Source organism: Podarcis bocagei, assembly GCF_964188305.1.
Source record: "Podarcis bocagei genome assembly, chromosome: 1".
Lineage (NCBI taxonomy): Eukaryota > Metazoa > Chordata > Lepidosauria > Squamata > Lacertidae > Podarcis > Podarcis bocagei.
The window spans coordinates 109,936,527-109,964,139 of record NC_138125.1 but is presented as its reverse complement, the minus strand read 5'-3'; the positions used below and the strand labels follow the sequence as shown (position 1 = coordinate 109,964,139).

Genomic DNA, 27,613 nt, shown 5'->3' with positions numbered 1-27,613 from the left:
GAAAACACAGTATGTGTTAACTCATAGAATCATAGAATCATAGAGTTGGAAGGGCCATCGAGTCCAACCCCCTGCCAAGCAGGAAACACCACCAGAGCACTCCTGACATATGGTTGTCAAGCCTCTGCTTAAAGACCTCCAAAGAAGGAGACTCCACCACACTCCTTGGCAGCAAATTCCACTGTCGAACAGCTCTTACTGTCAGGAAGTTCTTCCTAATGCTTAGGTGGAATCTTCTTTCTTGTAGTTTGGATCCATTGCTCCGTGTCCGCTTCTCTGGAGCAGCAGAAAACAACCTTTCTCCCTCCTCTATGTGACATCCTTTTATATATTTGAACATGGCTATCATATCACCCCTTAACCTCCTCTTCTCCAGGCTAAACATGCCCAGCTCCCTTAGCCGTTCCTCATAAGGCATCGTTTCCAGGCCTTTGACCATTTTGGTTGCCCTCCTCTGGACACGTTCCAGTTTGTCAGTGTCCTTCTTGAATTGAATCAATAACTGATTGATTCACTTGCCTATTGACAATGGAAACATCTATTTCCTTATGTAATTGGTTACAGAACTGTAGTATACATGGAAAGAAATATGGTCAACCATAAAACTCTGGAGCTAACTTAAATTTCCATTAACTGTGTACAATGTTTATTAACAAGTCATTTCTTTCCAAAACAGGGAAGGGAGCCCACTGAGGGCATCTTGCCCAAAGCAAGCCCCCTCTTTCACCACTGCCCATTTGCGTATCTTCTCCTTTGAGCCAGATCCATGTCACTGGCAAGAATGAGAGAAGCTAAGACTGGTGCTCTTTCTCCTTGTTTGGTCACTGCTCACAGGTGAACAGGAAGCAGCAGTGAGGAGGTGGAGGAGCAGAGTCCGAGGAGCCCCCTGCTGGAGTGTAGGTCTCAGCAAATGCATGACTATGCTAACTTGACTCCAGCCCTCATCATGGAGGTGCCAGATTTGAGGGAACCTTTTTGCCGTTCACCATACTTTCTCTCCCTCCCATACAGCCTGATTCACTCACTCTCCCCCTTCTTACCAGGCTGTGAGATAGAGAACCAACCCAGGATAGGGCTTGTTCTTTCTCCAGGCTTGTTAGATGGCGGGGAAGAGCAAAGGCTGCAGAGGACCTGTTGGCAGCCTGGGGTTGGCATAGGACTGCCCATTGTGTTTCCAGAAGCCTCTGCCACCAGGGGTCTTCTCAGATGCAAGGGCCTACTCAGGAAGAGGAGGAAGACTCAGTTTTGGGCAATGACCAAGGAGAAGAGGAGGAATTGGCAGTGGGGAATACAATCCTCTTAACCTAGTGAGAGTGCTGAGGAGATTAACATCTTCCTATTGAGCTCCTTATTGTTTAGCTAGCTCACAGCTCCCTCGTTATGGGCTAGTAATGGACACCCAAATACATTTTAGCAGAATGGCCTAATGGGGATAGAGCCATGGGTGACACATGGGAGAAAAACACTCATGCTGTAATCCGTTCATGGCTCTTCCTCTGTTGACGGTGGCTTTTCATGCCATCCCTTGTTCTTGCACAACATTTTTTCCTTCTGTTACTATCAATGGGATGTACTTGTAGCCTCAGCTGCGGGTTGGAAATCGGTTTGTTTTGAATCTGACCATAGTTAATGATAAACTACGATTCTTAGTTCAGACAAAAAGACACATCAAAACTCGGGGAAACGGAAAGTAATTGCTACCAAGGTCACCATTTCCTTTAGCTGTGCAAGAGAAGAAGAGGGGAGAAAATGCATGATTTCAGCCTTGCACCAGCTTGTTATTGCAGCACCAAGCAATGGTTTGGTGCAAGTGTGGGGAATCTGTACCCCTCCAGATGTTGCTGAACTGCGACTCTCATCAGCTCCACCTAGGATAGCCAATGATAGGTGTTGTAGTTTGGCAACCTCTGGAGGGTCAAAGGTTCCACACACCTGGTTTAGCATTACGCCTGAACATGATTCTGCTCATTTTGAAAAGAGCAGCATTTTTAAAAAAGAAAAGAAAAGAAAAGAAAACATTGCTGTAACATAGACCAATGAAAATCTCACCTACAAGTAAATGCCTTTTAAGATAGGGTGGAATCAATAGTGGTTTAAAAAGAAATATGGTATTCAGAATCCTTATAGTGTTCCCATGCCTTTAATATGCAAGTGCCATGCATTTAAGAAGGTGAAAGGAGCTAATGTTATATATATATTCTTGACACCTTTCTAATGAAGTAATCTTTTAGCTTCCGATTATTAAGTCTAGAGAGGGAACTTATCAGTAACTGATTACTCTGACAGAAAACTACTGGAAATCCAGTTGAGCCCGTATTAGATGCCAGATATTTCAGCTGCTGCTCCATATAAGACTATGGTTTGGTACAGGGGCTGCATTCCAATGCACATTTGCTTGGAAGTAAGCTCCACTGAAATAACCGAACCTTGGATGTGTTTTGCTGTGAGGATGTACTTATATTTTAAAAGTGATATGAGCTTCTGGATTAACTTTCATTGTTGCTGTTCTATAAAGAAGCCATCATAAAATAATTAAAAACATTTTTTTTAGTTAAAAAGCCAAAAGCTTGCTTGCTGCACACTGCATGAAAATACAGAGCTTATTTAGCATTGGTGCCAGAAAGGAGGTTCAGGGGAAGTAAAAAAAGGTAAATGTAAAGGATCCCTGGACAGTTAAGTCCAGTCAAAGGCGACTATGGGGTTGTGGTGCTCATCTCACTTTCAGGCTGAGGGAGCCGGCGTTTGTCCACAGACAGTTTTCCGGGTCATTTGGACAGCATGACTAAACCGCTACTGGCGCACAGAGGACCGTGACGAGTGCCAGAGCGCACAGAAATGCCGTTTACTTTCCAACTGTAGTGGTACCTATTTATCTACTTGCACTGGTGTGCTTTTGAACTGCTAGGTTGGCAGGAGGAAGTAGCAGGGCATCGTAGGTTTTATCCTGCATCAGGCAGTGGAATGGATTTTCATTCACTTCAATGAACACTGAGTTGGAGCTAAGAGTTACAAAACTGTTGTCACTCCTGTTCTCCCACCAAGGGCAGACGTCTTTCTCATACTCTGTAAAGAACAGTCAGCAAAACGGAGGCAGGGAAGGGATATTGCTAAGGCAATCATTTTGCTATCTCTATATCTCACCTTGTCCAAGCCCACAAAATGAGTTATGTCATAAGTCAGCCCCTAGCCTCTTCATAGTTATGAGTGGTACAAAATAAAATAAAGATGGGTTTGAATTACTTTTTCGAAAACCACACTGGGGGAGCCAAGAATTATAAATGATTTTTAGACTTGTCATTTTCCTTCTTTTATTCTGTCCTTTGTGTTCTCTTTTTCTTGGAGACATTTTAGTCTTTTGCAGAGCTTTATTCTGCTCTGTTTTTCTGTGAAAATCTGACCCCCTGCAAAGTACACAGAAACTTCCCATGTTGTGGCTGTTCAGATTTTAGTCTGGTGGTGTATGCCCAGGGTAGCCAACAACTCTCATCATCCCTGACCATTGGCATTGCTGGCTGAGGCTGACAGTTGTGGCTCACAAGATCTGGTAGGCCACTTCATTGGCTACCCCTGCTTCAATCAGAATCTCTAAGTTCAGAAAATCTCCTGGTCAATAAATATCAAAGAATTTTGTGATGTGCTGCTCCTGGGTTGCATAACATTATTCTTTTTACCTTTAATGCAGAAGAGCAGACTAATTATTTCTCTCCAAAGGAGAAGATGAATGTTTGCAAGTCTCAACTAGTAGTACAGTGAACTCTTTGCCTTGCAATTAAACTCACAATGCTCATAAAATTTCACAGTATTTGTGTCTGAATTAGTTTTTACCCAAGCAATTAACAACAGAGAAATCCCTGTTCTCTTTCTCCACACACAGAGAGAAGAGAGGTTTCTTAAACCACTTCATTTTAAAAAGAGTGATCTAACAGCATGTGTGGAGCATGAAGGAAGGCTCTCTCTCTCTCTCTGTGTGTGTGTGTGTGTGTTGTGCACATGCTCTAGCACTGCAGAAAATTGGGGGGGGGGCAAACACATACAATTGTAGGAAATTAATCATCCAAAAGATCATTGAGGGCATTCCCTCTCCTTCTTGATTAAATATCACAGTGTTTCCCAAACGTTTTTGGGCAACGGCACACCTGTGTACTAAAAAAAAATCTCGCGGCACACCACCATTAAAGCCCCGCCCCGTGACGTCAGCGCGCAGCGTCACGCCGGGAGGGACGCACAAAAGTGAACGTTTTTTCCCTCGGCAGCTCCTCTCAGCTGCGCTCAATCCGCCTCGGAGCGCAGGAGCGATGCCTCTCTCTGGCTCTCCCTCCGCGCAGGCTGAGGGAGGGAGGGAGGTGCGCGTGTGACCCGTCTCTGCTGGGAGACCAAACCCAGCGAGACAGAGTCGCGCGGAGGCGCCCAGGCAGCGCTGCCGGCTGCGAGGAGGAGCGCCAGGCAGCAGCAGGAGGCGCGGCCTCTCCTCGCCGCCCCCGCCCCGCCTCTCGCCGCCCGACTCGCCCGCCTCCCTCCAGGCATCTCGCGGCACACCAGCCGGTGTCTCACGGCACACTCGTGTGCCGGGGAACACCGGTTGGGAAACACTGAAATATCAGCAGGACAAATAAAAATAAGCCCTCTTATCTATCAATCAGTCATATAGTAATGTAATATTAAAATTGAACTTTAGGTAAATCTATACTTCATATTGGCAATATTACTTTGTACTGTTATTGCAATGGTACTTGTTAATTTATACTATTTCCATTTTTGTGTGGCTAGCATTGGCAACTATCTTAGGCTGTACTGAGGTGGTAGATGCAAATCTGTGGAAAACTTGGCAGAGAGACTGAGCTTTCTGTTACTCTGCTTCTGCAGAATGTGCTCATCAGGTATCCTTGCGCTGAAAGAGAACATTTCTACTGTAGAATGTTTGAGTCAGTTGAATGTGAATTCACTGATGTGAAGAAAAGTGGGGGTGAGGGCTGGAATAGCTGTACAAGATTTTCAGTCAAAGCTTGCTGAAAGATAATTTTTTGCTAGGTATGAATCCTGATCAAAATATCTGCTTATGATGTAGCATCTGCATTTTAGATCTTCTTGACATCATTAATTCCATCCATTCCAACTGTTGAAGGCTGCAATGTGGCGAGGTTCATAGCTTGACTGTGTCTGATGAAGTGCTGGTGGAGCTTTGATGATACGCAGTCTTTTATTTTCTTTAAACTTTTATTTTCAAACTACTGGGGCTTCCAGTAGATGAATTGGGGAAGTGTATTGTGGAAGGATCAGCAAAACGAACCTGCAGCAGCACTGTTTTACCTTTGTAGCTTTTTCTCCTGAAAGACTGTTGAGGCGGGTCTTTATAAAGCTGGGAAGAAAATAATGCTACTCTGTTGACATGTTTGCAGATGCTAGCCATTTCTTCAGGCGGTTGATTCCAGAACTGCTAAGCGTATATTGTGATAGCATGGCACACTTCACACATCAATGATATCTTTACAGAGAATGGAATTTTGATCCATTGTGAGTACAGTTGGAGTGGCAGAAGACTGAGTTTGATGTTAGTTGTTTGATCTACAATAAAACAATCACACATGTTGTTTGAGCCCTTCTTTTTGAGGCTGTTTGAGAGAAACAGCCACCTGTCTCCTTGCACCTGTATCATGTTGTTGTAACATTAGTTCCATATCATGCAAAGCCATTATATGGTTTGCTAGCACAAGATCCACACACAAATATCCTTGGGAAGGGATATTTGATCCAATTTCAAAATTACTCAAGATCTTGCAACAGTTTCACAAAGCAGGATAATGCCTTATTGGTGGTGTACGCGTGATTCATTTGGTTTTTAGATCTCATTCTTCATTGTTTCATGATGTCATTTTACTGTTTATGTCTGTTGGCTTCTTGCTAGAATTTTTGGGGAATTGCTGCAGCCTGATGAGGTTATGTCTGAGCAATGAAATTTAGTTGGGGGGGGGAGCATTAGATATGAGAGTTAAACGTTAATGATAAAAACTGAAATTGTTGAAAAAATGGAATACCTGTTACCTTGCATTAGCAATGACTAAATTTATGGTGAGATAATAAAACTAGCCAGGTGCAAATGTATTTTGTTCTGTATACTGGAATAGTCTTTTTATTAAGGATCTCTTATGCACAAGTGTGTATTTTTCTAATTATAGTTGTAGCATATTCATGCTCTGGTTGGAAAAGGGCCTTCAGAAGAATATCGCAGGCCTTAAAATCTACGTTTTAAGTTTATTGAGAACCAGATTCGTGCACCAGTTCTGCCTTCTCTACATTTTATTTGCTTTGGGTTTTCCACTATTCATTGCAGCCTGCTCAACACAGTAAAACTGGCTGAGTGCCCACCAGAATAGAGTTGTGTGAACTACTTTGATATGGCTTTTCTTCTTGTTTTCTCATTACCATTCTCTCTTTACTTTCTGTCCTTTCTTTGTGGACATTGCTGATTCACTTCTCTTGAAGTCCTCTGCTTTCTACTTTTTTTCCATGGGGGGGGGGGGAGAGGCATTTCAGCACTCAGAGAAGAACACAAAAACCAAGATACAAGAGAAAGTTCCCTATAACTGAAAACAAAACCCCGATTAACACTCTTAACTTGGAGAGCATGTGCTTTTAGAGAAGCAGAAATAGGTGTTCCAGGATGTTGGAAGGTTTTCAAGTAATGACAGTGTGTGGTGTTTTTGGTTTTGTGTGTGTGTGAGAGGGGGGAGTATAGCAGGGAACGTTGAAGCCCAAGACATTCTGCTGCGTGATACCAAAGGCAAAGAACACTCCCCCCCCCCATCACCCATGAAAGGATCTAATTGGACTGATGGTTGTGTGGGAGAACGTCCTCCAGTGCACTTGAGGCACCAGACTAGTTTATATGGTGTATATGACAGGTGGGTGGCACACATAGCTCTAATTTCCAGAAATAGGGAATGGCTGGGGATGAATGCCTGGAAGAGAGCTGCTCACCAGCATCTGCTGCCTGAGGCTTCTATCTCAGTTTACCTAATGGTAGGGCCAGCTGTGTACGCAAACCTGGTTAGAGTGGTAACACTTCATACACACATGATATTGCCGCTTTGTATTAGAGTAGTTGAAACATTTTCACAGTCAATGCCTTGATAGGTATTTCAAATGAAAGCTTTTCTCTACATATTTTTGAAAGCCCTGCTTATGAACTGCATATAAACTATGAATTCTTACCGTATTAACTACATCTATAGTCATAAGTAATTAGAAGACATCTTGAGTACTTTCTGGCTCCAAGTCAATTGCAAGTACTCTTTCAAGTCTTCCACATAGTACAACACTGTTCTGTAATTGTCAGGAGAGATAGCCAAGCTATAATGGAGTAGTTACGCTGCTTTTATTTTTCATTTAATAAGCTGTAGGACTGTGTACTTTGGTTCTGGGGAAAATAGGAAGCAATGTCACAGAAATAAGCTATGTGCCCAGGTACACCCTTCTTTCCTTCCTGGTTTATTAAACAGTAGTTTTTTGTGTTGTCCAAATCTAAACTGGTTTGAGCAGTCCCTACAAGCTCAAATATAAACCCATTTTGATCTTGGCTTGATAGCCTTGTTAGTAGGGAGTATACAAACCACTTAGCTGGTTTGGACAACACAAGAAACTGTGGTTTAACAATTGCAGAAGTATTGAACCACTGCACAAAGGTGGGGATGGGAGACCATGCAGTACAGCGCTCTTTCCGGGTTCAATGAATTGATTTTTTTATGTTTTATTTTTTGCTAAAGGGGCAGAGAGGAATGGCTGTAATTTTGCAGTGTTGTAAAAGGAGAAGCAACATGACTCAGTGGCGAGTGATATATGAAGAGCAAAGGGCAGAGAGAAGTCAAAGATAAAGTTGAGGCTTTGTGCCCACAACAGTGTAGATGGTGGGTGACATTGTAAATAGATAAGGAGAATAAACAAAAGAGAGGAGGGCTTGGGCATACTGAGTTTGGGATCAGAAATTATGATTATTATTTTTAGTGTTGACTTTACGTTCACCTTGAAGTACAACCAAACAGACTTCCAACATTAATGAAAGCTTTTGAGATTTGGCATTTTCTATTATCTGAATAATATCACAGGAAAGTAGAGGTATAAACACCCTACAGTGCAACCTTAAGCTTTTGGCTATGGCATTAACCCTCCTCAGGTGTTTGCCACAGAACAGGGGAAGGAATGTGCGGGGATAGCTCTGCTGTGATGTAGTTTCCCCAAACCAATGTGCAATTGGCTGAGTCTGAAAGGAGCTGGTTCATTGTGCAATGGGTTAATTTGATGCTAAATTACAACGTAAGTTATAAAAGATCTACCACAAAATATTATTGGCATAATCTTTTGAAATGTGATCATGCCTGGAAGCAGATCTTCATTTTGTGAAATGTACTTGTGTAGCCATGGAATTGTAGAATTGCATGAGCTGCTTTTTGTTTTTGTTAGATAGTCTATCTATGTGCTCAATTGTACTAATGAGGCCTAAAAATAAACAGCACTAAATCAATCTTTTAATGAAGTAACACAGCACACACATCAACTTGCAGAAGGAGGGGGGAAATCTAATAAAGACCCAAACGTGAGCGTATGACTCTTATTAGTACTGAAAAATGTTCACATTAAAATATTGCGTGCATAGGCACAATAGCCTTTTTGAGAATAAACTTCAGTTAATCTGAAAAGTCCCTATGCCTCTGACTGATATTTTTATTGTATAAACATGTTCGTATTGTGTAACTTCCTCAACTGCATGCCAGATCACATCTTTACAGTTGAGTCTTAGTTCATTTTCCATTTGTTATAAAGTCTGCCTACCAGAGGCATTGTTTTAATATGGTCTTGCTACATGCAGCCAAAGTCCAATCTAGTATTTTAAACGCTGTGAAGGAAAAGTTAATGGAGGAACAAGTCTGTGTATTTTCCTGCTACTAAATTAGAATCATAGAATCATAGAATAGAATCATAGAATCATAGAGTTGGAAGAGACCACAAGGGCCATCGAGTCCAACCCCCTGCCAAGCAGGAAACACCATCAGAGCACTCCTGACATATGGTTGTCAAGCCTCTGCTTAAAGACCTCCAAAGTAGGAGACTCCACCACACTCCTTGGCAGCAAATTCCACTGTCGAACAGCTCTTACTGTCAGGAAGTTCTTCCTAATGTTTAGGTGGAATCTTCTTTCTTGTAGTTTGGATCCATTGCTCCGTGTCCGCTTCTCTGGAGCAGCAGAAAACAACCTTTCTCCCTCCTCTATGTGACATCCTTTTAAATTAGTTCGAGGGAAAGTACCACAGACCTAATATTTTTATTTTTGTTACAATGCCTTTATGAGGTTGCCTCTAAAACACCTAGCTCTTTCTCACTATGGGTAACAGAAGGGCCAGTCCTACTTCCTGCATTTATAAAAATTCTGAGTTGGATCCAGGCTTTTCCATGCTTAAGCATAGCTTTTAGGTTGAAATCAATAGGTCTACTCTAAGTATAACCAAGTCTGGATCCAACCCTCTATGCTAATTGAATGTTCATGGAATCTGACACTGTTTGGCCTATGTGAAAGTTTAGTGCTTTTCACGACTTAGGGCAATTTTTTCAACTTGGGCGATTATTTCCCACCATTCCACCCTGTTCTGTTGGTCTATGCTGCATAAGCCCCCTTCCCTTTGTTGAAATCTTCAATTGTAGCTGTTGCTTTAGAATAGCTCCATTTGTGTGAAGCCATTCCAGAATGTGGCTCAGACAGATTTATGTGGGAGTTGCCGCTTCATTTCCACATTTAGTGGCCCTCGCGTTTTGTGTTCTTGATAGCAAACGAAAGGGGCCTCTGTGTGTATGTTTGTTCCTTGGAAATCTAGCTGCCAACAATGTAGGGCCTTCCCACAACCTTTCCACAGATGGGGCTGCTTCTATTTGTTTCGTTTGCTGTCTAATGACTCCCTGCAATATCAAAAAGTGAGCTGAGCCTAGACAGTAGTTGGAGCAGTAGTTGAATAAAACAATATAGGTTTCTCTCCCCTTATATCTAAGGGAAACAACAGGTGGGTATTTAAAGGCATGACCAGTAGCTGGCATAAATATATAAATATAACTAATGCATGTTCTGGCCACACAGGAACCTTCCTGTTGAGAGAGCAGGTCTAGGATTAGTGATTTTATGGGCCTACTTGTGAGCAACAGCTTGAGGTAGAGTGGGAAGAATGCTGAAGATTTCAGCAGGCATCACCAGGTTGGGCTAGGAATCTTTTTGATATAGAATTGCCATACGTCTGGAATTTCCCAGAAATATCCGGAATACAGCAGCTGCAGTCAATGTCGGGCAAAAACTGGCGAAATTTCCGGGAAAATCTGGGTGTATGGCAGCCCATGTCGGCAGTGTTGGTTTTGCCAATTTTCCTCAGAAATAGCTCCAAAATGTCCAACTTCTTTGCGAAAAAAAGCTTGAAATATGGAAACCCTAGATGAGGGGCTCAGACTTTCTGATCAGTTGTTCTGATCAGTTGATACAGCTTTTGGTAACGTAGGTTTTGTCTTAAGTTGGTAAATGAAGATAATGGGGATATCTTAATAAGAAATATGGCTTGTGGGCATTGGTTTTGTGGTACAGCAGACTGCCACGACCTAAGGTTTGCCTAGTGAGTGTTTATTAAAGTAAAAAATATTCTTTCAAAGTGGGCTGGTCAAAGATTTTTTTCCTGCCTGAGGCAGACCAGCAAACGTTACCCACTCACTCCAAGGCAATGAGGTTTCAATATTCAAGGCAGGCCAAGTTATTTTGGCACCTGAGGTAGGTAATCCCACAACCCCAAAACTGGCTCTCCCTTTTCTGGTATTGAATGTACATTAATAATACATTAAATAACTAACAGTTTGCTGCTCTTTCATGATATGTAAAAAACAGCTGCCTGAGGCAACTGTTTCACTCTGCCTAACAGTAGGGACAGCCGTGCTTTCAAACATTCTTTTAAACTTGTTACATAGTGTGAAAATTGCATTATAATAATAGATACAAAACAGACTTATTTAATTTATTTATTGCACTGTGCAATAAATAAAAAGCCCATTTTTTATCTATTATTATAATGCAATTTTCACAACATGTAACCCAAATTTTATTTTATGGTTTATTATTGTTTACATTTTGAATTAGATCTATATGGAGGCACCAAAATCTTTTAAGTGCGTAGGGCCTCTAAAGGTCTTGATCCAGCCCTGCAGGTAGCTGATGATGGAGTTTACCCTAGTATAGGGCTGCCGTATGTCCGGATTTTCCCAGACATTACAAAGCTCAACAACTTTTGGGGTGTCCTGTTTTTACTTTTTGAAATATGGCAACCCTACCCTAGCATATGCATTTCTTTGTGCGCATTGCCTGGCTGCAGAACTGCATTGCGAATTCAGATAAGTGTGAATTTCGAAGGGTAGCCGTTGCATATTGTTTTGGCTTGCATATTGTTTTGGACAGTGTGAATTAGGTAGGTGTGCCTGTAAAGGCGAACTGAATCGAATTTCTTTCCCATCCCTGGTGCTTTGTGCATTGTGCTGTGCACTCTTGAGCTACCCCACCTACTTTCAGGTGTGGTGGATGATCTGCCTCATAACCTGTTTTGAAATAAGATTCAGCTTCTAGTCGGGCTGGCTTTTGTGCATGCATAGAATGGAGGAGGTGCCATGTTACCCTTTGCCTCAGGAAGCAAAACATCGTGGCCTGGCCCTGGTGTCGCTGCAGATGGTATAATTGTTGCTGCAGGGGGTGATTCATCAACCTTCAGAGAACAAAAGGAGGGAGATACATTCATGACTAGCAAAACATTACTATTGTGGATGGAAGTCGAGGTGGGGCTGAACTGCTGCTGCTTGCTAATTTTTTTTATTAAGAGGGTTATATGGGATGCATTAACACTCATGCGTTTGAGTGGTACATCAGAGGAGTCAGCCTCTAAAGAATTTTATTTTAATGTAAATGACCCAGGAGATATTGTCATTCATCATTAATAATGACATAGGCACTACACCGTAAGTACCTGTAGGACTTCAGAAACCACATCCTTCCTATATATAGTGCTCGTTATTTGAATTAATGCGCTCTCTGGGAGAAAGAATTGAATTTTCCTGGTGACAAAAACACAGCGTATTTCTGTTTTGAGAAATAAAAACACAAAAGAGAAGTGCTACCTTGAGAAAAGACATCTGGCTCAACAAATGAATAACAACGGAGCATTTATTGTGTGAAGTATATATTATCTGGAAAGGCCGTAAAATATTTCTAAAATGTTGGCCTCCACATGTTCTAAAAAGGTACCTTGGTGAGGGATAATACATATTTTGTGGGATTTAAACAAAAACAGCAAATGGCACAGAGGGCTGTGTTTGGCATTATACTGCTTATGATGTCATAAAAGTTAAAGCATAGCTATGCTTGCCCTTACTTCAGAGATCTTTGTGGAGGGAAAGCAGAAAGGAAACACATTTCCCCCCAATGGTGAATAAACGCTGCTGCTGCTGCATGCCCTCTTCACCAAATTGCTGGAAGTAATTTTGACTTAAAACTGCATGTGTGTGAATCTTCAGCAAGGAATGAATACCTTGGTGATTAAGAATAAATAAAACACATTTTTAAAAAAATAATTTTGACATAGTGTGGTCCATACTGTGAGCATAAAGCTGGGTTTGCTTGTCTTTGTTCTTGACGATATGCACCAGCTACTCAGGGTTGTCTCTTTACAGTTTATTTTGTCACCAGGACCCCCATAAATATACAGTCACTGGGATGCTCTGCTGTGGCTATTGACTTTTATGGGTTACAGCAGTACTGCAAACTTCAGTAAGCCCATTACCTAAAAGATACAACTTTATCTAGAAAGGGGAGTGTCAAGGTGAGAGACCTTCAGACGAGCAGTATTAGAGAAGTTAATGTTGAATTTTGGAGGGGGCTGCAGTCACATTTTGAACCAACTAGTTAATTTCTCTTAATGTCACATCCTAGGCTTCAGTTAGTTGGAGTGTATATAAAGTCCAATAACTTAGGTGGCAAATTGGCAACTGGGTGGGTGTGAAGCGGAAAGCAAGCTAAACTGTCTCACAAGTATTACAACTTGTGGACATAGTTGCTTTTGTCCTAATTTATGTTCCATTAAGTCCCATTGTTCATTGCACATGGAGGAAGCTTTACAGTGCAAACCTAGTTACAGGTAGGTAGCCATGTTGGTCTGCCATAGTCTAAAAATAAAAAAAAAATCCTTCCAGTATCACCTTAGAGACCAACTAAGTTTGTTATTGGTATGAGCTTTCGTGTGCATGCACACTTCTTCAGATGCCTGTGCAAACCTGTGCATTTTTGCTCAGAAGGAAGTCCCATTGATTTAAGTGAGTCTGCCTCACAGGTAAGTGGCTATAAGCCCCTCCTTCAGAGATTTGCACAAAGGCATTCCTAGTATGTCAGGGAAGTGGATTGTTCCACCAGCAGCTATAGTATTAAAATTGGAGTAGGAAAGTAGAACATCTGCACGCTGGGCAGGGATAAAAGAAGGAGCAAGAGAGAAATCAGCATTCAGCAGGAGGAGTGTGAATCCTGGCTCTTCCTGATGGGAGTTGAGAGTCCCAACCTCATCTAGAGGACCACAGGTTCCCCACCCTTGAACTGAGGGCACAATTAGTCATGACAGCAGGAAGACGTAAGTATACAGTGAAGCAGCCTTATATTGGGGTCAGAGCATGGTCCACATTTTATTTATTTTAAACAAATAAAATGCTTCTGCCCAAAGGCCCCCAAGGCATCATTCAAACCAAGCTGCAAGCACTGATAAAATATAGCTGAAAAAGCAATACAACAGCAGGAAACACACGTCAGTTGAAAAAAATGCCACACAACTATCATGTCAGCTATCATAGCATAGCCTTGACAACCCAACCAAAAATGTGTAGGATAGGGGCTAGAACAAATCTCCAAGGGGAGGTGTTCCATAACTAAGGTGCCACTGCAGAAAAAGCCCTGTAATGTCTGCTCTTCTGCATGCAGAGCTTTCCCGATCTACAGGTGGGATGTACTGATTGGACTTTGCACCCCAAAGCACATCACATGGCTCTTGAGTTGAAAGGGCTTCAAAGACAGAAGCCACCTTGCATTATAAAGGGGAATGTTGTGATTCCGAACAAGAGGTTGTATCTCATTGCCATATTTTAAATAAATGATCTGGAGCATAAAGCCTCCGGTTCAGAAGGGCCATAAAAACATGCTGGTGTGTGGTTATCTAGCATGTTAGTAATTTAAAATGTAGTGGGTCAAAGATGAAGCTGTGAACCAGGAGTCCAAAGTCCTGAATTCATGACTGAAGCGTACTGGGAAGCAAGCTACCCACTTTCAGATTCAGCTGTGCTTTTGCAATATGTGGATAATAATACTGAAAATATTTTATGGGATTGTTTCAAGAAATAGTGAGATAAAGAATTGCTGAGTTCTAGATGGCAGTTGCGGATTATGTTCATTTTGAAATTGCCATGCAGATGTGTAATTCTCATATGTCTAGTCCTGAAGGATATTGCTTAATCTAAATAAATTTAAACTAAAAGGTAGGCGGATAGGCTGGCTGGGTGCCCGAATCATGCTCTTTGGCCAGATCCTAACCCCATCTGTGGGTGAATAGGCCATTGGTGGTGAAGGAAATATGTTATTATGCATATGCCCCAAAGCACTTGGCTGGTTGTCATTATTCATATATATTGAGGCTGCTAGGTGCCCCTGCACAGGTCCACATGTATAAGTGCCACTATTCTCTTTTTAAAATATTGGGAGGTTATGATATCGCCACCTGCTTGACACCATCCTTGGCAAGTGGGGAAGTGGAGCAGACTGCTTGGGGAGATGGAGGTGTTTGAGGTAAGGTTGGACCACCATCTGTCAGGGATGCTGTAGTTGCATTGCAGAACCTACATTGAGCGGGGTTGTTGACTAGATGACTACCAAGGTCCCTTCCAACTCTAGCCCCTCTTCAGGGCATATAATACCAATGTATTGGGCTGTGTATTCCAGCCCCACTCCCAGTTTCCCAGTTTCCGCCTAACCCACCCCTGAACCTACCTTGACTCGCAAGGTCTGAAGGGGGCTTCTAACCACGTTCAACTGAATGCTCTTAGAAGCTTCCCGATGACCAGGAACTCTGGATTATCAGGGTTCCTGATGGCAAGAAGGATTTGAAACATGTTCAGATGAATGTGTTTAGAAGCCCCATTCAGCCCTTTCTGCTCAGCATGGAATGAGCAAGAGTGGAGTGGGTGGAGCCAGCAGGTGTAGGGACAGTGGGTGCAGGTATTCCTTGTTCAGGTGTAACATCTGAGCAAGGCAACCAACATTTTAAAAGAGGTTGCCTAGAGTGGCAAAGGGGAGCTCCTCTCAGGCTGTGCCAAGTCTCATTTTGTCTACAATAAGGTCTCTGGCATGCAAAGGGGAGGAGAATATCACATTTCCATTGATGTGCCAAAGGTCCCCAGATGCAGAAGACAGGAGCAGAGATGTTATGGACAACCTGGGCTGCACTGCCTCTCTATTGCAGGTGTTTCTGGAATGAGCTCAGAATGGATCCAGTGCCCACTATAGAAATAACTCAAGGACCAGTGGAGGTAGAACGTTTCCTCATCCTTGTAACAAGAAGAACTTGCTAGATATATATGGATGAATCTCATGCGCCTGACAGTCAGCCTTCACTCATGTATTGAGTTTGGGGTCATTCATAACATTTTAATGGAATTGCCCACATTTTGCATTTGTGGAGCACAGTTACAGTATAGATAGTTCCCGTTACAAGCTTTTCTCAAGGTGCAATTTCTAGCACAGTTATTGGTAACTATGCCAGGGGAAAAAAATAGAATAATTTGGTCACAGTGGAAAAAAGACGCTCTTGTTTTCGACCTTAGTACTTGCTTTTTTCTTATTAGTCTGCTAAAGCAGATTTGAATGTCTTGCCTATACCCAGCTGTCCGTAGAAAATATCCATGACAGAAATGCTGCACTAGCATATAATTCCCCCTCTCATGTCTCCTAATTGAACAGACTGCCCTTGCTCGGTTACAGATGGCTTTACTGCCATGCGCCTCCTGCAGCCTTCTTTGCAGCTGTGAGCTCAGACATGCTGCTATACAAATGCTCTTCTTTGGAGCACGCAGTCTATGTTTTCAAAGGCATTGAGAGCATAAGTGGGTTCCATTGCCCTTTCTCTTTTAAGAGTTAAGTGGAAGGGTGGAGTGGAGTTGTTTAGCGAAGTCTGAGGGGGCATGACCAGAGATAATGGGACAAAAGGCGAGGTAAATTCAGGCCTAATATCAAGAGAACTTTTGCACAGTGAGATTTATAAGGGCAGCAAAGTAGTTCCCCAAGAAAGCTGGCACTATCCCAGTTTGGGACAATTGGGCATTAGTACAGGAACGGCTGCCAACTGCATTGGCAATGGAGTCTATGGCAAGTATTTTGGCACAGGGATGAATTGAGCAATCTAAAAAGCCCACCTACCTTTGGTTTCTCAATCCTTGTTAGTATTTTGTTTTTAAATAATACCTTTCATCAAATGAGCCTTGTACAATCATATAATATCTATATATCTCAGTTTCATATCACTATATACCTGCAGCCAAGTTGCTTAGCATTTGGAATTAATTTTATTTAAAGAAAAAATTATTAGATTTCTATCCCACTCTTATCTTGTGGGCTCAGAGTGGCTAGCCAGTAGGGTTTGGTCCCCCCCCCCCAAGTACAAAACAGTCTCCAGAATGGACAGAATGGAGTCAATTGATTCCCAACTTTATTTGCTTTACTTTTCAGCACTTGAAAACCAACATGGCTGGAACGGATGCTAAGAGTTATTGAGCACCATGCTCCCTGCCCCCAAATAATTGTCTATGCAAAGGCAACCTTTATAAAAGACAAAGGATCCCAGTATCTGCCTCTTCAGTTTAAATGAGATGTGATCAACGTATGCCTCTAGGAACACGCAGGGGCACAGGTCCATGACACATATTTGAATCTGAACAAGTTAAGATGGTGGGTATCCAAGGTCTCAATGGCACAGCACTTGGAGCATGTCCAGCCCTTCTTCTTGCAAAATGTTCAAAAAAAGTAGAGGAGCAGGGGGAGGGAATTCAGTACTCAGTGCAATAAATACATAGCAGGGCTCAGACCCCATGGACACCCCTCACTCAGCAGTGGCCCTGGTGACAGCCATAGCTGCATCTTAAATCTGTGTACAATTACTCAGAAGTAAATTCTGCCCAGCAGGAGGTGTCAGCACTTGCAATATGGAGTAACCTCTCCTCATTTTGTGTGCAGGGAACCTGTTTGCTGGCTGCTGCTGCTGCCTCCTCCTTTTGCTGCTGCTGGAAAGAAAGTTCCCTCAGCACTTATTTCTCCTGTGCCCAAAGAGAGCTTAATTCCTCTGAGATGAAGAGGCAGCAGTATCAGAGCAGCCCCCCAAGTGACTGCGCTGTAGCAGCTTTCAATTAGCTATGCTACTACTTTTTAAGTGCATTTTCCAGAATCTGCTTTGGTCTTCAGCATAGAGGAAATGGCCTGAATGCCCATTCTCAGTTCTGAAAAGAAATGCCTCAGGGCCACACTTCATGTCACACTGTTCATGTTTTTTAAAAAGCATGCTTAAGCCAGACAGGTTTATTTTGAAGAAAAGCTAGCTGGGCCATGATCTGGAACATATTACTAATTTAGATCAGATTCCCTGTGCTCGTTTCTCACCCAAGAACTCCCTCTTCCAAAAGCTGTTCGCTGCCCCAAAGGTGCTACTGCAGTGTGTTGCTTGGCCCTCAGAATGTAGCTAATTAGGTGTTCAAATAATTTCTACCACTCTGCAGAATACATAGGTATGTACACATGACATACCTTCAAGGTGCAATAGCAGGAGCGTTAATGGGAGAAGATGCTACACGCTTACAGCGGAACACTTACAGTAGGGTTGCCATATTTCAAAAAGTGAAAATCCGGACGGAAAAGTTATTGAGTTTTGGTCTGGCCAAAGTTGTTGAGCTTCTTTTGCAAAATCTCAGGGGGAAATGAAGTTTTTGAGCAGCTTTACAGGGAAATCACCAAAAACGACACTGCCGACATGGGTTGCAAAGTCTTATGCTCAGTTTGGCTTGTGGCCACTGCTTCCTTGAGATGTAATGAAGGCAGCAGCCATGGCCAAACTGTAAAGCAGTGGGACCACAACAGACCAATCACAGTGGAGTCAGGAGAGTGGTTAGCGAGTTCAGTCCTCAGTGCTTAAAGAACAAAGCAAGCGATTGCTGAGCCAAAATGGCCTTTGTAAGAATGAATAATACAGACATGGAGAGTTCTAAAAGCCACAATGAGCTAAACTATATGAGGATAAGTTCTAAATTCTCATACATAATGCAGAGCATAATGCAAATATATCATGTAGCTTTAATCTTTATCATTTGAAATCTTAACCAGACTCTTTCCAGTGTGATCACTTCTCCTAAAGAGAGTTATTTTAAGAATATAATGAGAGCATGACGATTTTTACTAATTATGGTGAGAGACTTGGAATATATTTAACTTCTGCCTTAGAAGACATTTGTTAGCAGTCATTTGTCAATCATTTTTAACTTGTGACCTTGCAGTGTTCAGCATGCTTTGGAAACAATGGCAAAGCGCAAGGAAATGATCAATTTCTAAACATAGCTGAGCAGTTTCTTAAAAATGTGAAATATGGACATGTTGTCTTTGAAGAGCAGCATTATTTGTAAAATGCCCTTGGCTGTGATTAACAATGTATAGTAAGCAGCTCTCAAGAGCAGCAAACCTTAGGTGTGAACAAAAAAAAACCTGCTATAGTCTATCAAAAGGAAAGAACAAATTCCAGTAATATAAAATAGGTCTCTGCTGGCCTCTTGTTGACAAAGAATAAGTAACTGGCTTTTGGCGGATGCCGGCATCCTCGACATCCTTCCCCCCCATTTTATACATGCACAAGAACATGCAAACACACATTCTAAGGAGAGGAGTACAGACCTGTATAGAGCCAACAAGCTGGACAGTTGAAGATGGTCCAGTATTGTTCACAGACCAGACCACAAACTATATATGCACAGTGCATGCAGGAGAACTGCAGTCCACAAACTACAGACAAATACACATTAGCCACACTACACACAGGTCACATTTTTGTGTGAAGGGGCTTAATGCACATACACATGAATATGTGTAGAGGTCCTGCCCAGTTATGAAGACTTGCTGCAGGGGCCTTGTTGCAGACTCCCTACCCTTCACCTTCAGAGGTGTGAGGTGAGTGGAGATTGCCAGTCCTTCTCAATAATGGTGCCCAAACTTTGGATCATACTTAAAGGAGTGCTCACTTGGTGATCTGGTGCTTTTTCAGGGCCAGGTGAAAAGCTTATTTTATTTGGCCATACGTTTTTAGTTATTTCGGTTTCATACAGAAGTTAGGCTGTAGGGAATATGTCTCATTTAACTCAGTGGGATTCACTTCTAAGTAGACACCTGCAGGACTACACTATATTTTCTTCTCCTGCTGCTATCTTTGTATGGATGTCTTGCTTGTACATATTTATTTATGTATTAAAGTTTTGTTAGATGGTCTAGGTCCAGCAGCCTACCCACACCAATTAAGCTTACGATCTTGGGTTAGAGTCAGTTTCTAACAGGTTGTTGTTTGGGTGTTGGTGACATGGCTGCAGAACAGCCAAGGAACTAAGCCACAACCTTCTTAACACAATTTGTGATGGATATTGCTGTGTTGAGTTACCTTCAGGCATCCATCTTGCCACCCTTCATGATATTGCATGATCACACAAGTATACTGACTGTAGTGCGATAGACACCAGTGTATTTAGAAGGAAGTTTCAGCATTTATCTTTATGTCAACTTATAAATATATGTGGCCTTAGTAAAGCTAGGCTATCAGTCCTTGCTTCTGAATTGTATAGCAGGGAATGAATAACATTTCATCATGATCTACTGTGTTGATGCAGTATGGATGATGATAATTTTTTGGGTGGTAGCAGACATCACCTGTTGAAAAATTTGAAAGTAAGAATGTTTTCTAGCAACACTAGTGGAATGACATTGCTTTGCGATTCCAGTGTTCGGGTGTCACCTTTATTCTTGTAAGTGAGACAGATGAAGCATCTTTCAATTTCTGTGGGAAGATTTCACTCTGAGCAGATGGGCTTCTAAAGTCCTTTCTGTTTTCTGGTAGGCTTTATTAAAATATTCTTCTGTTATGCCATTCGTCCCTTGCTAGCATTGTACTATATTTCATTTCAAGGTTGGGCTTTTTTCATTTCACTTATGGATGTTGTTAAATTTGCTCAAATAGTAGAGGCTTTTGACTTCAAAAATGACCTTCAGAAAATCTTTTGAGATGCTACTTTCAATGGAGCATAAATAAATATATTGCAAGGCTGCATGCTGGTTATTCTAAGCTTAATGAGGACAAAGTAGATTGCTTGCTGTAGTAGCACCTCCAAAACTCCAGGAAACGCTGTTTCAGTTTTGAATAAAGGGAGCACTGTTTCTTCTTCAGTGTTGACTTTTTTCATTGCCAGAATCCAGGAAGAAGATACAGGACATATAGAGCTAGTAGGTGATTAAATTCTCAGGCCTTTTCTGCTTGAAGAGAGGGGTGTGTGTTTTTGTGATTCAATTAGGCAGGAGTCTCAATGGAAACTGAAAGGAGAATAAGAAAGCCTCTGTATTAGGATTGCCAACTTTTTCTTAAAACTGGCCTAATCTGCAGCCATTAGCCTGGCAATAATGTTTATTTCCATGCCATAAAAAAGGATCAACTGCCAATTTGTGCAGATTAAGCTGCTCTTAAAGGCAGAAGAGCTGGCCAAACTCCCCCCCCCCACCTTGCCCACCCCCAATCAGATGCCAATGCTACGGTGCATCTGTGGAACTCCCTTTTGGCTGCTAAATTAGGCTCTGCCAGACCCCATTCCTGTTGACTCCATCTTCATTCTACTATATTTTTACCTTTCGGTTCCTAAAGGTAGGAGCAAGATCTGCTTCTGCAGTGGTGGAGGGGGCAAGATTCACTTCCCGGTTTCATGCTAGCTCTTTTTCACTGTGCCATCCACACATGTCAGAAATAAGAAAATGTTGTCTACCTGTAATCTTGTCCACATGGTCACATATATGGGGCTTTCTCTCTGTGTGTGGTGAAGCTGCTTTCCTCCACCATATAGATGATGTGACATATGACGTACAGATGACGTAACATATGAGCGAATGCCTATTCATGGCATGTTTCTCAAACGTAGCTCCCCAGCTGCTGTTGGACTACAACTCCCATCATCAGTTAGTCCTCAAATCCCATCCACAACTCTCACATGCACACCCGCCCACACATATCTCACTTGCAGAGTGTTTCCTGAACCTCCTCACCTCAAGAACATCCAGGAGTGGCTGGACGGAAGGGACAGTGCTGCAACTTCCCTTCCACGAACTGGGATACTGCAGAGACAAGGTGGTGGTGAGGGGGGCAGGCCTAGGTGAGGCAATTCAGCACTCCCTCCAATGCACTCACTGTGCAGTGAGGCTCCTCCCCGCTGGCCATTTCCGAAAACATCCAGTGGCCCGTTGCTTTACAGACCCCTATATAGATAAGAAGAACTGGATCAGACCAAAGGCCTATTTAGTCTAGCATCCTGATTTGGACAGCAGCAAACTGTATGTCCATGGGAAGCCCTTGTGTTGAGGCTGCTCAGAGCAGGTGCATTTCCATATGTGCAGTGCTAGAGAGGTGCACAGTGCTGTTTCCAGGTTTGAGATAGCCGTTGGGTGGTTGATCTGTGATTGTAATAGAGATCAGATCGGATTGGAGATAGCTGTTGGGCATCTCAGTGGCTCCCCTCCTTGAGTAGGCTTACCACATCACTAGTGCGGTCTCTTTGTTATGCCTTTCCCTATGTGCTGAGTCTGCACAGCTGTCCAGAGGAGGAGGGCAAGGTGGGCAGAGGCTCTTTGCTCCTGTTGTTGCTAGGAGAGGGCAGGTGAATAGGCATGGGGACTCCAGTGGGCCCCTTCCTGGGGTATGCGCTTCTGCAGGTGCCCAGCAATGCCAACCTGTGGGACCAGCGTAGGATGAGTGTGCTTCAGAAGCACAGCTTGTCACAAATGGACTGGAATATAAGAATGGCTGGAATAGTAGTGTTGTGCCTGGTTTGTGGGTTGTAGGTCATTGAAAGAAGTAGTTATGCTACAGTCCTTTGTGGTGTCGTTCTTTATCCTGCAATTAATTTAAGTGTTTGTGTGTGTGTGTATCTGCGTGTGTGATCAGGTGTTCTAGTTATTGCATATTCATTGTGCTGCAGTCATCTTCTGATTGTTTATGGAATTCCTACGTATTACATTAGATGTGTTTATCCAACATTGTTTCACCTCCGTTAGTAATTCACTGGAACATTACCGCTTCTCTTGTTTTTCAGCTTGCAAAACAGTGATGCCACAGAACTGACCACATTGATCACAGTAAGTAATTCTTCAGTTACTGACACGATGGTAATTCTTTTTTTAGAGAAGTGTGAATCATGTGGTGAAGTATAAACAGAAGTGTGAATGAAAAAACCCGTTGGGTTCAATCCAGAAATCAGTGCAACTTAAATATATCGTTTGGGGTTTCATGTCCCAATTAGTTTCCATCAGATTTGGGGCTCATGCAGAATTCTACTTGTTCTGCCATTTTCTCCCAGGAAAACCCAATCTTTATTGCTGAATTGGAGCAAACATCAACTGGGTTTTCTGCAGATGGGTACTTGATTCAGCACTAAAAAGCTGTCTTTCCCCTGGGAAAGCAGTGTGGCAAACAGAAACCACTCCGGCCCATGCTGTCTAGACACCAGACAAGTGGAAGTGTGGATGAGCCTAACTGGATGAGCCTAACTGAATAATATAGGACGCGGGTGGCGCTGTGGGTTAAACCACAGAGCCTAGGACCTGCCAATCACAAGGTCGGCGGTTCGAATCCCCGCGACGGGCTGAGCTCCCCTATCTCGGTCCCTGCTCCTGCCAACCTAGCAGTTTGAAAGCACGTCAAAGTGCAAGTAGATAAATAGGTACCGCTCCAGTGGGAAGGCAAACGGTGTTTCTGTGCGCTGCTCTGGTTTGCCAGAAGCGGCTTAGTCATGCTGGTCACATGACCCGGAAGCTGTACACCAGCTCCCTTGGCCAATAAAGCGAGATGAGCGGCGCAACCCCAGAGTCGGTCATGACTGGACCTAATGGTCAGGGGGTCCCTTTACCTTTAACTGAATAATATGGCACCTCCTAGTGCTTTGTACCAGTGTAGTGGCAGTCTCACTCATAGTAGTTGATGGAATATGTTGTGTTGTACAAATGTTACATGTCTGGGGTGGCTGCTTAATGTATAATCAAAAAATAAGAAATGCATCGCTCCAAAAAAATGAGGTTTGCATAAAATACATGTGCTCATTTATATATTAAATAAGTGGACCAAGAAACAGAATCTCCCAATCCCTAATTATCAGTACTGTCAGAAGTATCAGGTTTTAACACTGTGTACCTGGTGCTGGCTGGTGAATGAGGGGGATCTACCTCCTAGAGCATCAGCGTCGTATGTAGGAAAGAATTAAAAAATGGCAACGAAGCACTGAGACTTGTTCTTCTTGACAGATCATTCATCCTTGCAGGATTGCAGCAATAATGTCCACATTGTAGTACCTATCCCCTTGTTTTACTCCTACTATTGTCACACATGGAAATGGTGGCCTCATTTCTAAGTGAAATTATACACTGGTTGCTATTTGATATTATCATTATTATGGTTCATTTGCTGCATTTGCTGCTGACAAAATTCAGTTTCCAGCCATTGGTACAAATTAACAAGGTGCTTTTTCGTTCTCATTCGGAAGTTGCATTTAGCTGAAAGAAAACTGTTGGTGGGGGGCTGGGGGAAGAATGTTATGATCTGATGGTTTCTGTGACATTTAAGTGCAAGATCAGGGGCCTGGCTTTACAATCCTATTTGCACTGTGTTGAAGCAAGTCTCATTGAAATGAATGGGACTTAATTTCTAATAATGACTGTGACCCCAGGATCTGCATGATAGAGGCACCCACATGTGGCTTGGGTCTCTCCTTTTAAATTTGTATCCTGTTAAATCATGAATCATGTGCTTAATGTAATCTATGGTTTGTTGGTTCCCTCTAGTGCTCATGGTAGGATCTCAATCTGTACATTTGGATTGGGATATAAGGCTGTAAACCTAAGGTCAGAACTGAACATTACCTAAATAAATAAATAAAAACAGCCTCTGCCCCTCTTCCTTGATAACATGACCTTATTTTGTGTCCTGATACCATATGAAACTGGATTTTTTGCTCCAGTCTGCATCACTTAAGCTGAACCTTATTTGCCATTTTTCTGACCATTTACTCAGTTTATTGAGACGCTTTGGGAATACTTTGTAAGATATGCAGGTTGTGCCCTGAATAATTTGGTGTCACCCACGATCTTGGCTTCTTCACTGCTCCTTCTGACCCCCATATTATTGATGAATAGCACTGGACCCAACACACTTCAGACCTTGGGTCTCAATGTGCAAAATTTGAGGCTGGGGGGAGGGATGTGATACCAGGGGCAAGGCTGCTACCTGTGCCACCTCCACACTTCATTCTCCCTGCCCCATTCTTTGAATGACTATTTCCTATAGCCACTGGCAGCCTGTTCTCAAGGCAACTCCTGGGACAAACTACAGGTGACGTTAAATGCAGCTTTGCAGCTAAAGGTGTTCACACCATGCATTCAATGCACATAGCCTCCCCCAAGAATCCTGGGGACTATGGTTTGTTATTGGTCCTGGGAATTGAAGCTCTGTGAAGGGTAAAATACTGTCCCCAGGATTCTTGGGAGAGGGGGTGTGCTATAAAATGTATCATGTATACACAGCCTCTGTGCAGATTCTTAAAAATGGAAATTGCACCAGCTTGGTGGTGGTGTGATAATTAATGGGATCAAAACAGGCATAGGGAAGGAATTTGACTTCCCCCCCCCCTCCCCTGCTCTGGTATTGAGGAAGACCACTCCTCTATAGCTGATATTTGGAGCCTATGAACAATTCTTCCCCCCTCACTCCTCGGCAAATACTAGTTTCAGAAGAGGGATTTTCCTTCATTTTCCTTCATTTTCCTGGAGCAGGGGAGAAAAGGGTCAGAGCATACTCCCTTGCCGCATGTATTTATCAATCACACTCTTGGAAAATAGAAAATTTTGTGTCTTAGTGGGTCTGTGCATGTTGGGTGTGTAGGTGGCACCTTCAAAGAGATCTGTTATCTTCTCATTATTTTTGATTGTCAGAAACAGGGTTGCCTCCAAGACAGAGTATGGAATGGTTAAAAGGGAGGCTGCTATTTGTCTTTTGCCGTCTTAAGATAAAAGGTGGGCATTTATTCTTTGCTGCTGTGTTTAACTGTGTCTCACTTGGGCAACATTGTGCCGGGTAACATTTAGCTTCCCTTATTCGGTGCAAGCTGAATATTTTACGATACTCTGCAATCTTGTATTTCAGTAGCGACCTTCATGCCTGCATCCCAGGGGTGCTTTACAATCAGTAAAGTTAAAATTAGATCTGGTAGCACAGGAGGAAAAAAAAATTGCTAAAACAATCATTTTAGAAATGCTGACTAAAAGAAATAATTTTTAAGGTTAGATTCGAAAGGCCCGCAAGTTGGAAATGCTTTCCGCTTGTAACTGACAGCATCTTCCACAGCCGAACGTGAAGCTATTAAAAACCTCTCCATGCAACCTTACAAATAAATATTTAGGAATGGAAAAGGGACTGGTATCTGCTGATTTCGGAGAACAGCCAGGTTCGTACGGAGAGAGCAAATCTATTAAATAGTTGGGGGGGGGGAGTGATTTAAAGGTCAAAAGAACAATTTTGTAGCGAATACATTGCTTAGTAGGGTGCCCATGATGTGACAGCAAAACAGGAGGAAGATAAGATAACCTGCAACATGTAAGATGGAAGTAACCACAGAAACTGCAGAACCAGGCAAGTAGAGGGGTGAGGGTTTGTTATAATGAACCCATGAAAATGAGGAAGAGAACACCTAACTTTAGAAAAGAACAGCTACCATTTACTTAAGATGGTGGGCACTGTATTGAAGTTTTAAGGTGGCAATCCTAGGCACACTTTCTTGAGAGTAAGACCCATTGAACTCTATGGGAGTAAGGCCCATAATTACTGAATAGACATATTTAGGATAAGGTCTATAACAGTACAGGGCAATGTATGCTATTTTTTTTTTTTTGTTTAATAGTTCATCTCAAGTCCTCCTAGATAAGTGGAAATTACGTTTTTAAAATAAGTGTGAGGTGTGTGCTAGCAACAGTTTATTGCCACATTACAGTGTAAGATCTCCTGATAAACTCTATTTGTTTGTTTTTTCTCTCCCCACCCATGCAGTTAAAAGGCTCTTGGCCCTACCACCCCTTGCACTTTTCTGCCCTGCAGCCTCTCCCCCCCCCCCATGTGTTGGTGGCTGAATGTCTACACTAGATACTCTGGGCAATTAAATAAAATCCAAGGTTCTAAAACATTGTGGAGAGTCTAGTCAAGCAGAGCTGTTCCCTTCTGTGGACGTTCTGACCCCAACAAATGAGGAGGAATGGCTGTTAGGGACACACAGTAGGCAGAGAGGACAATGGGTTAATTCCTGCACCAGTATTATGGTGCAAGAGAACGAGTGAATAGATGTATAATTTTGAGAATTGAGGGACTGCAAAGGAGAATCGCCTACAGCAGGCTTGCATAATTTATAACACACCGGCCTGAAATCAGGGCCTCAATAAACCTGTTATTTATTTCTTGCTTGGGACAGCAAAACAGGAGGTACATGACCGAGGCAGTGTGTGGCTTGGTGGAACACAAGTTGGGCAGGTCTGCACTGCAGTATCCCAAGACTAGTGCTAGGCATGGGTTATAGTAGACTTCGTTTAGGTGCTGTTGACACAGAATTTATATCTCCTTGGAGCTTCCCTCACACCCGCATGAGTGTTTTTGCTAAGCACAGGTTGTTGGAGAGCCAGTGTGGTGTAGTGATTAAGAGTGGTGGACTCGTAATCTGGTGAACCGGGTTCGCTTCCCCGCTCCTCCACATGCAGCTGCTGGTTGACCTTGGGCTAGTCACACTTCTTTGAAGTCTCTCAGCCTCATTCACCTCACAGAGTGTTTGTTGTGGGGGAGGAAGGGAAAGGAGATTGTTAGCTACTTTGCGACTCCTTAGGGTAATGATAAAGCGGGATATCAAATCCAAGCTCTTCTTCTTCTTCCTCTTGGATTGTTGGGACCAAGAGGGTTACCTGTTGTTCTGGCCCAACTGCAGTAATAGTGGGTTCAGAATAGCCACAGTGTGGTTTCAGAAATGTCCTTGAGGATCCTACTGTTGTCAAACAGACACAGGCTACATCCTGAATATGTGAGGAGATGGAGAGCCAGTTATACACTTAATGAGTCCTACCATTTATTCTTATGTCCAACCTGTGTTGTTTCCAGGTCAGCCAGAACTTGTCAACTTCTTATAATAACTTCTTTATGAGCATGTTATGACCATGAGAACAAATTTG

At 42.7% G+C, this 27,613-nt stretch overlaps 1 protein-coding gene across 4 annotated transcripts in view; it reads left to right on the top strand.

The window, feature by feature from the left end:
• The window catches only part of BAZ2B (bromodomain adjacent to zinc finger domain 2B), a 188,031-nt gene that overhangs the window by 28,966 nt on the left and 131,452 nt on the right, over positions 1-27,613 (top strand). For all 4 annotated transcript variants that reach the window (XM_081187187.1, XM_081187193.1, XM_081187188.1 and 1 more), the window contains exon 2: positions 22,456-22,498. The gene's annotated coding sequence lies outside the window, so the exon portion shown is untranslated. The remainder of the gene's footprint in view (positions 1-22,455; positions 22,499-27,613) is intronic.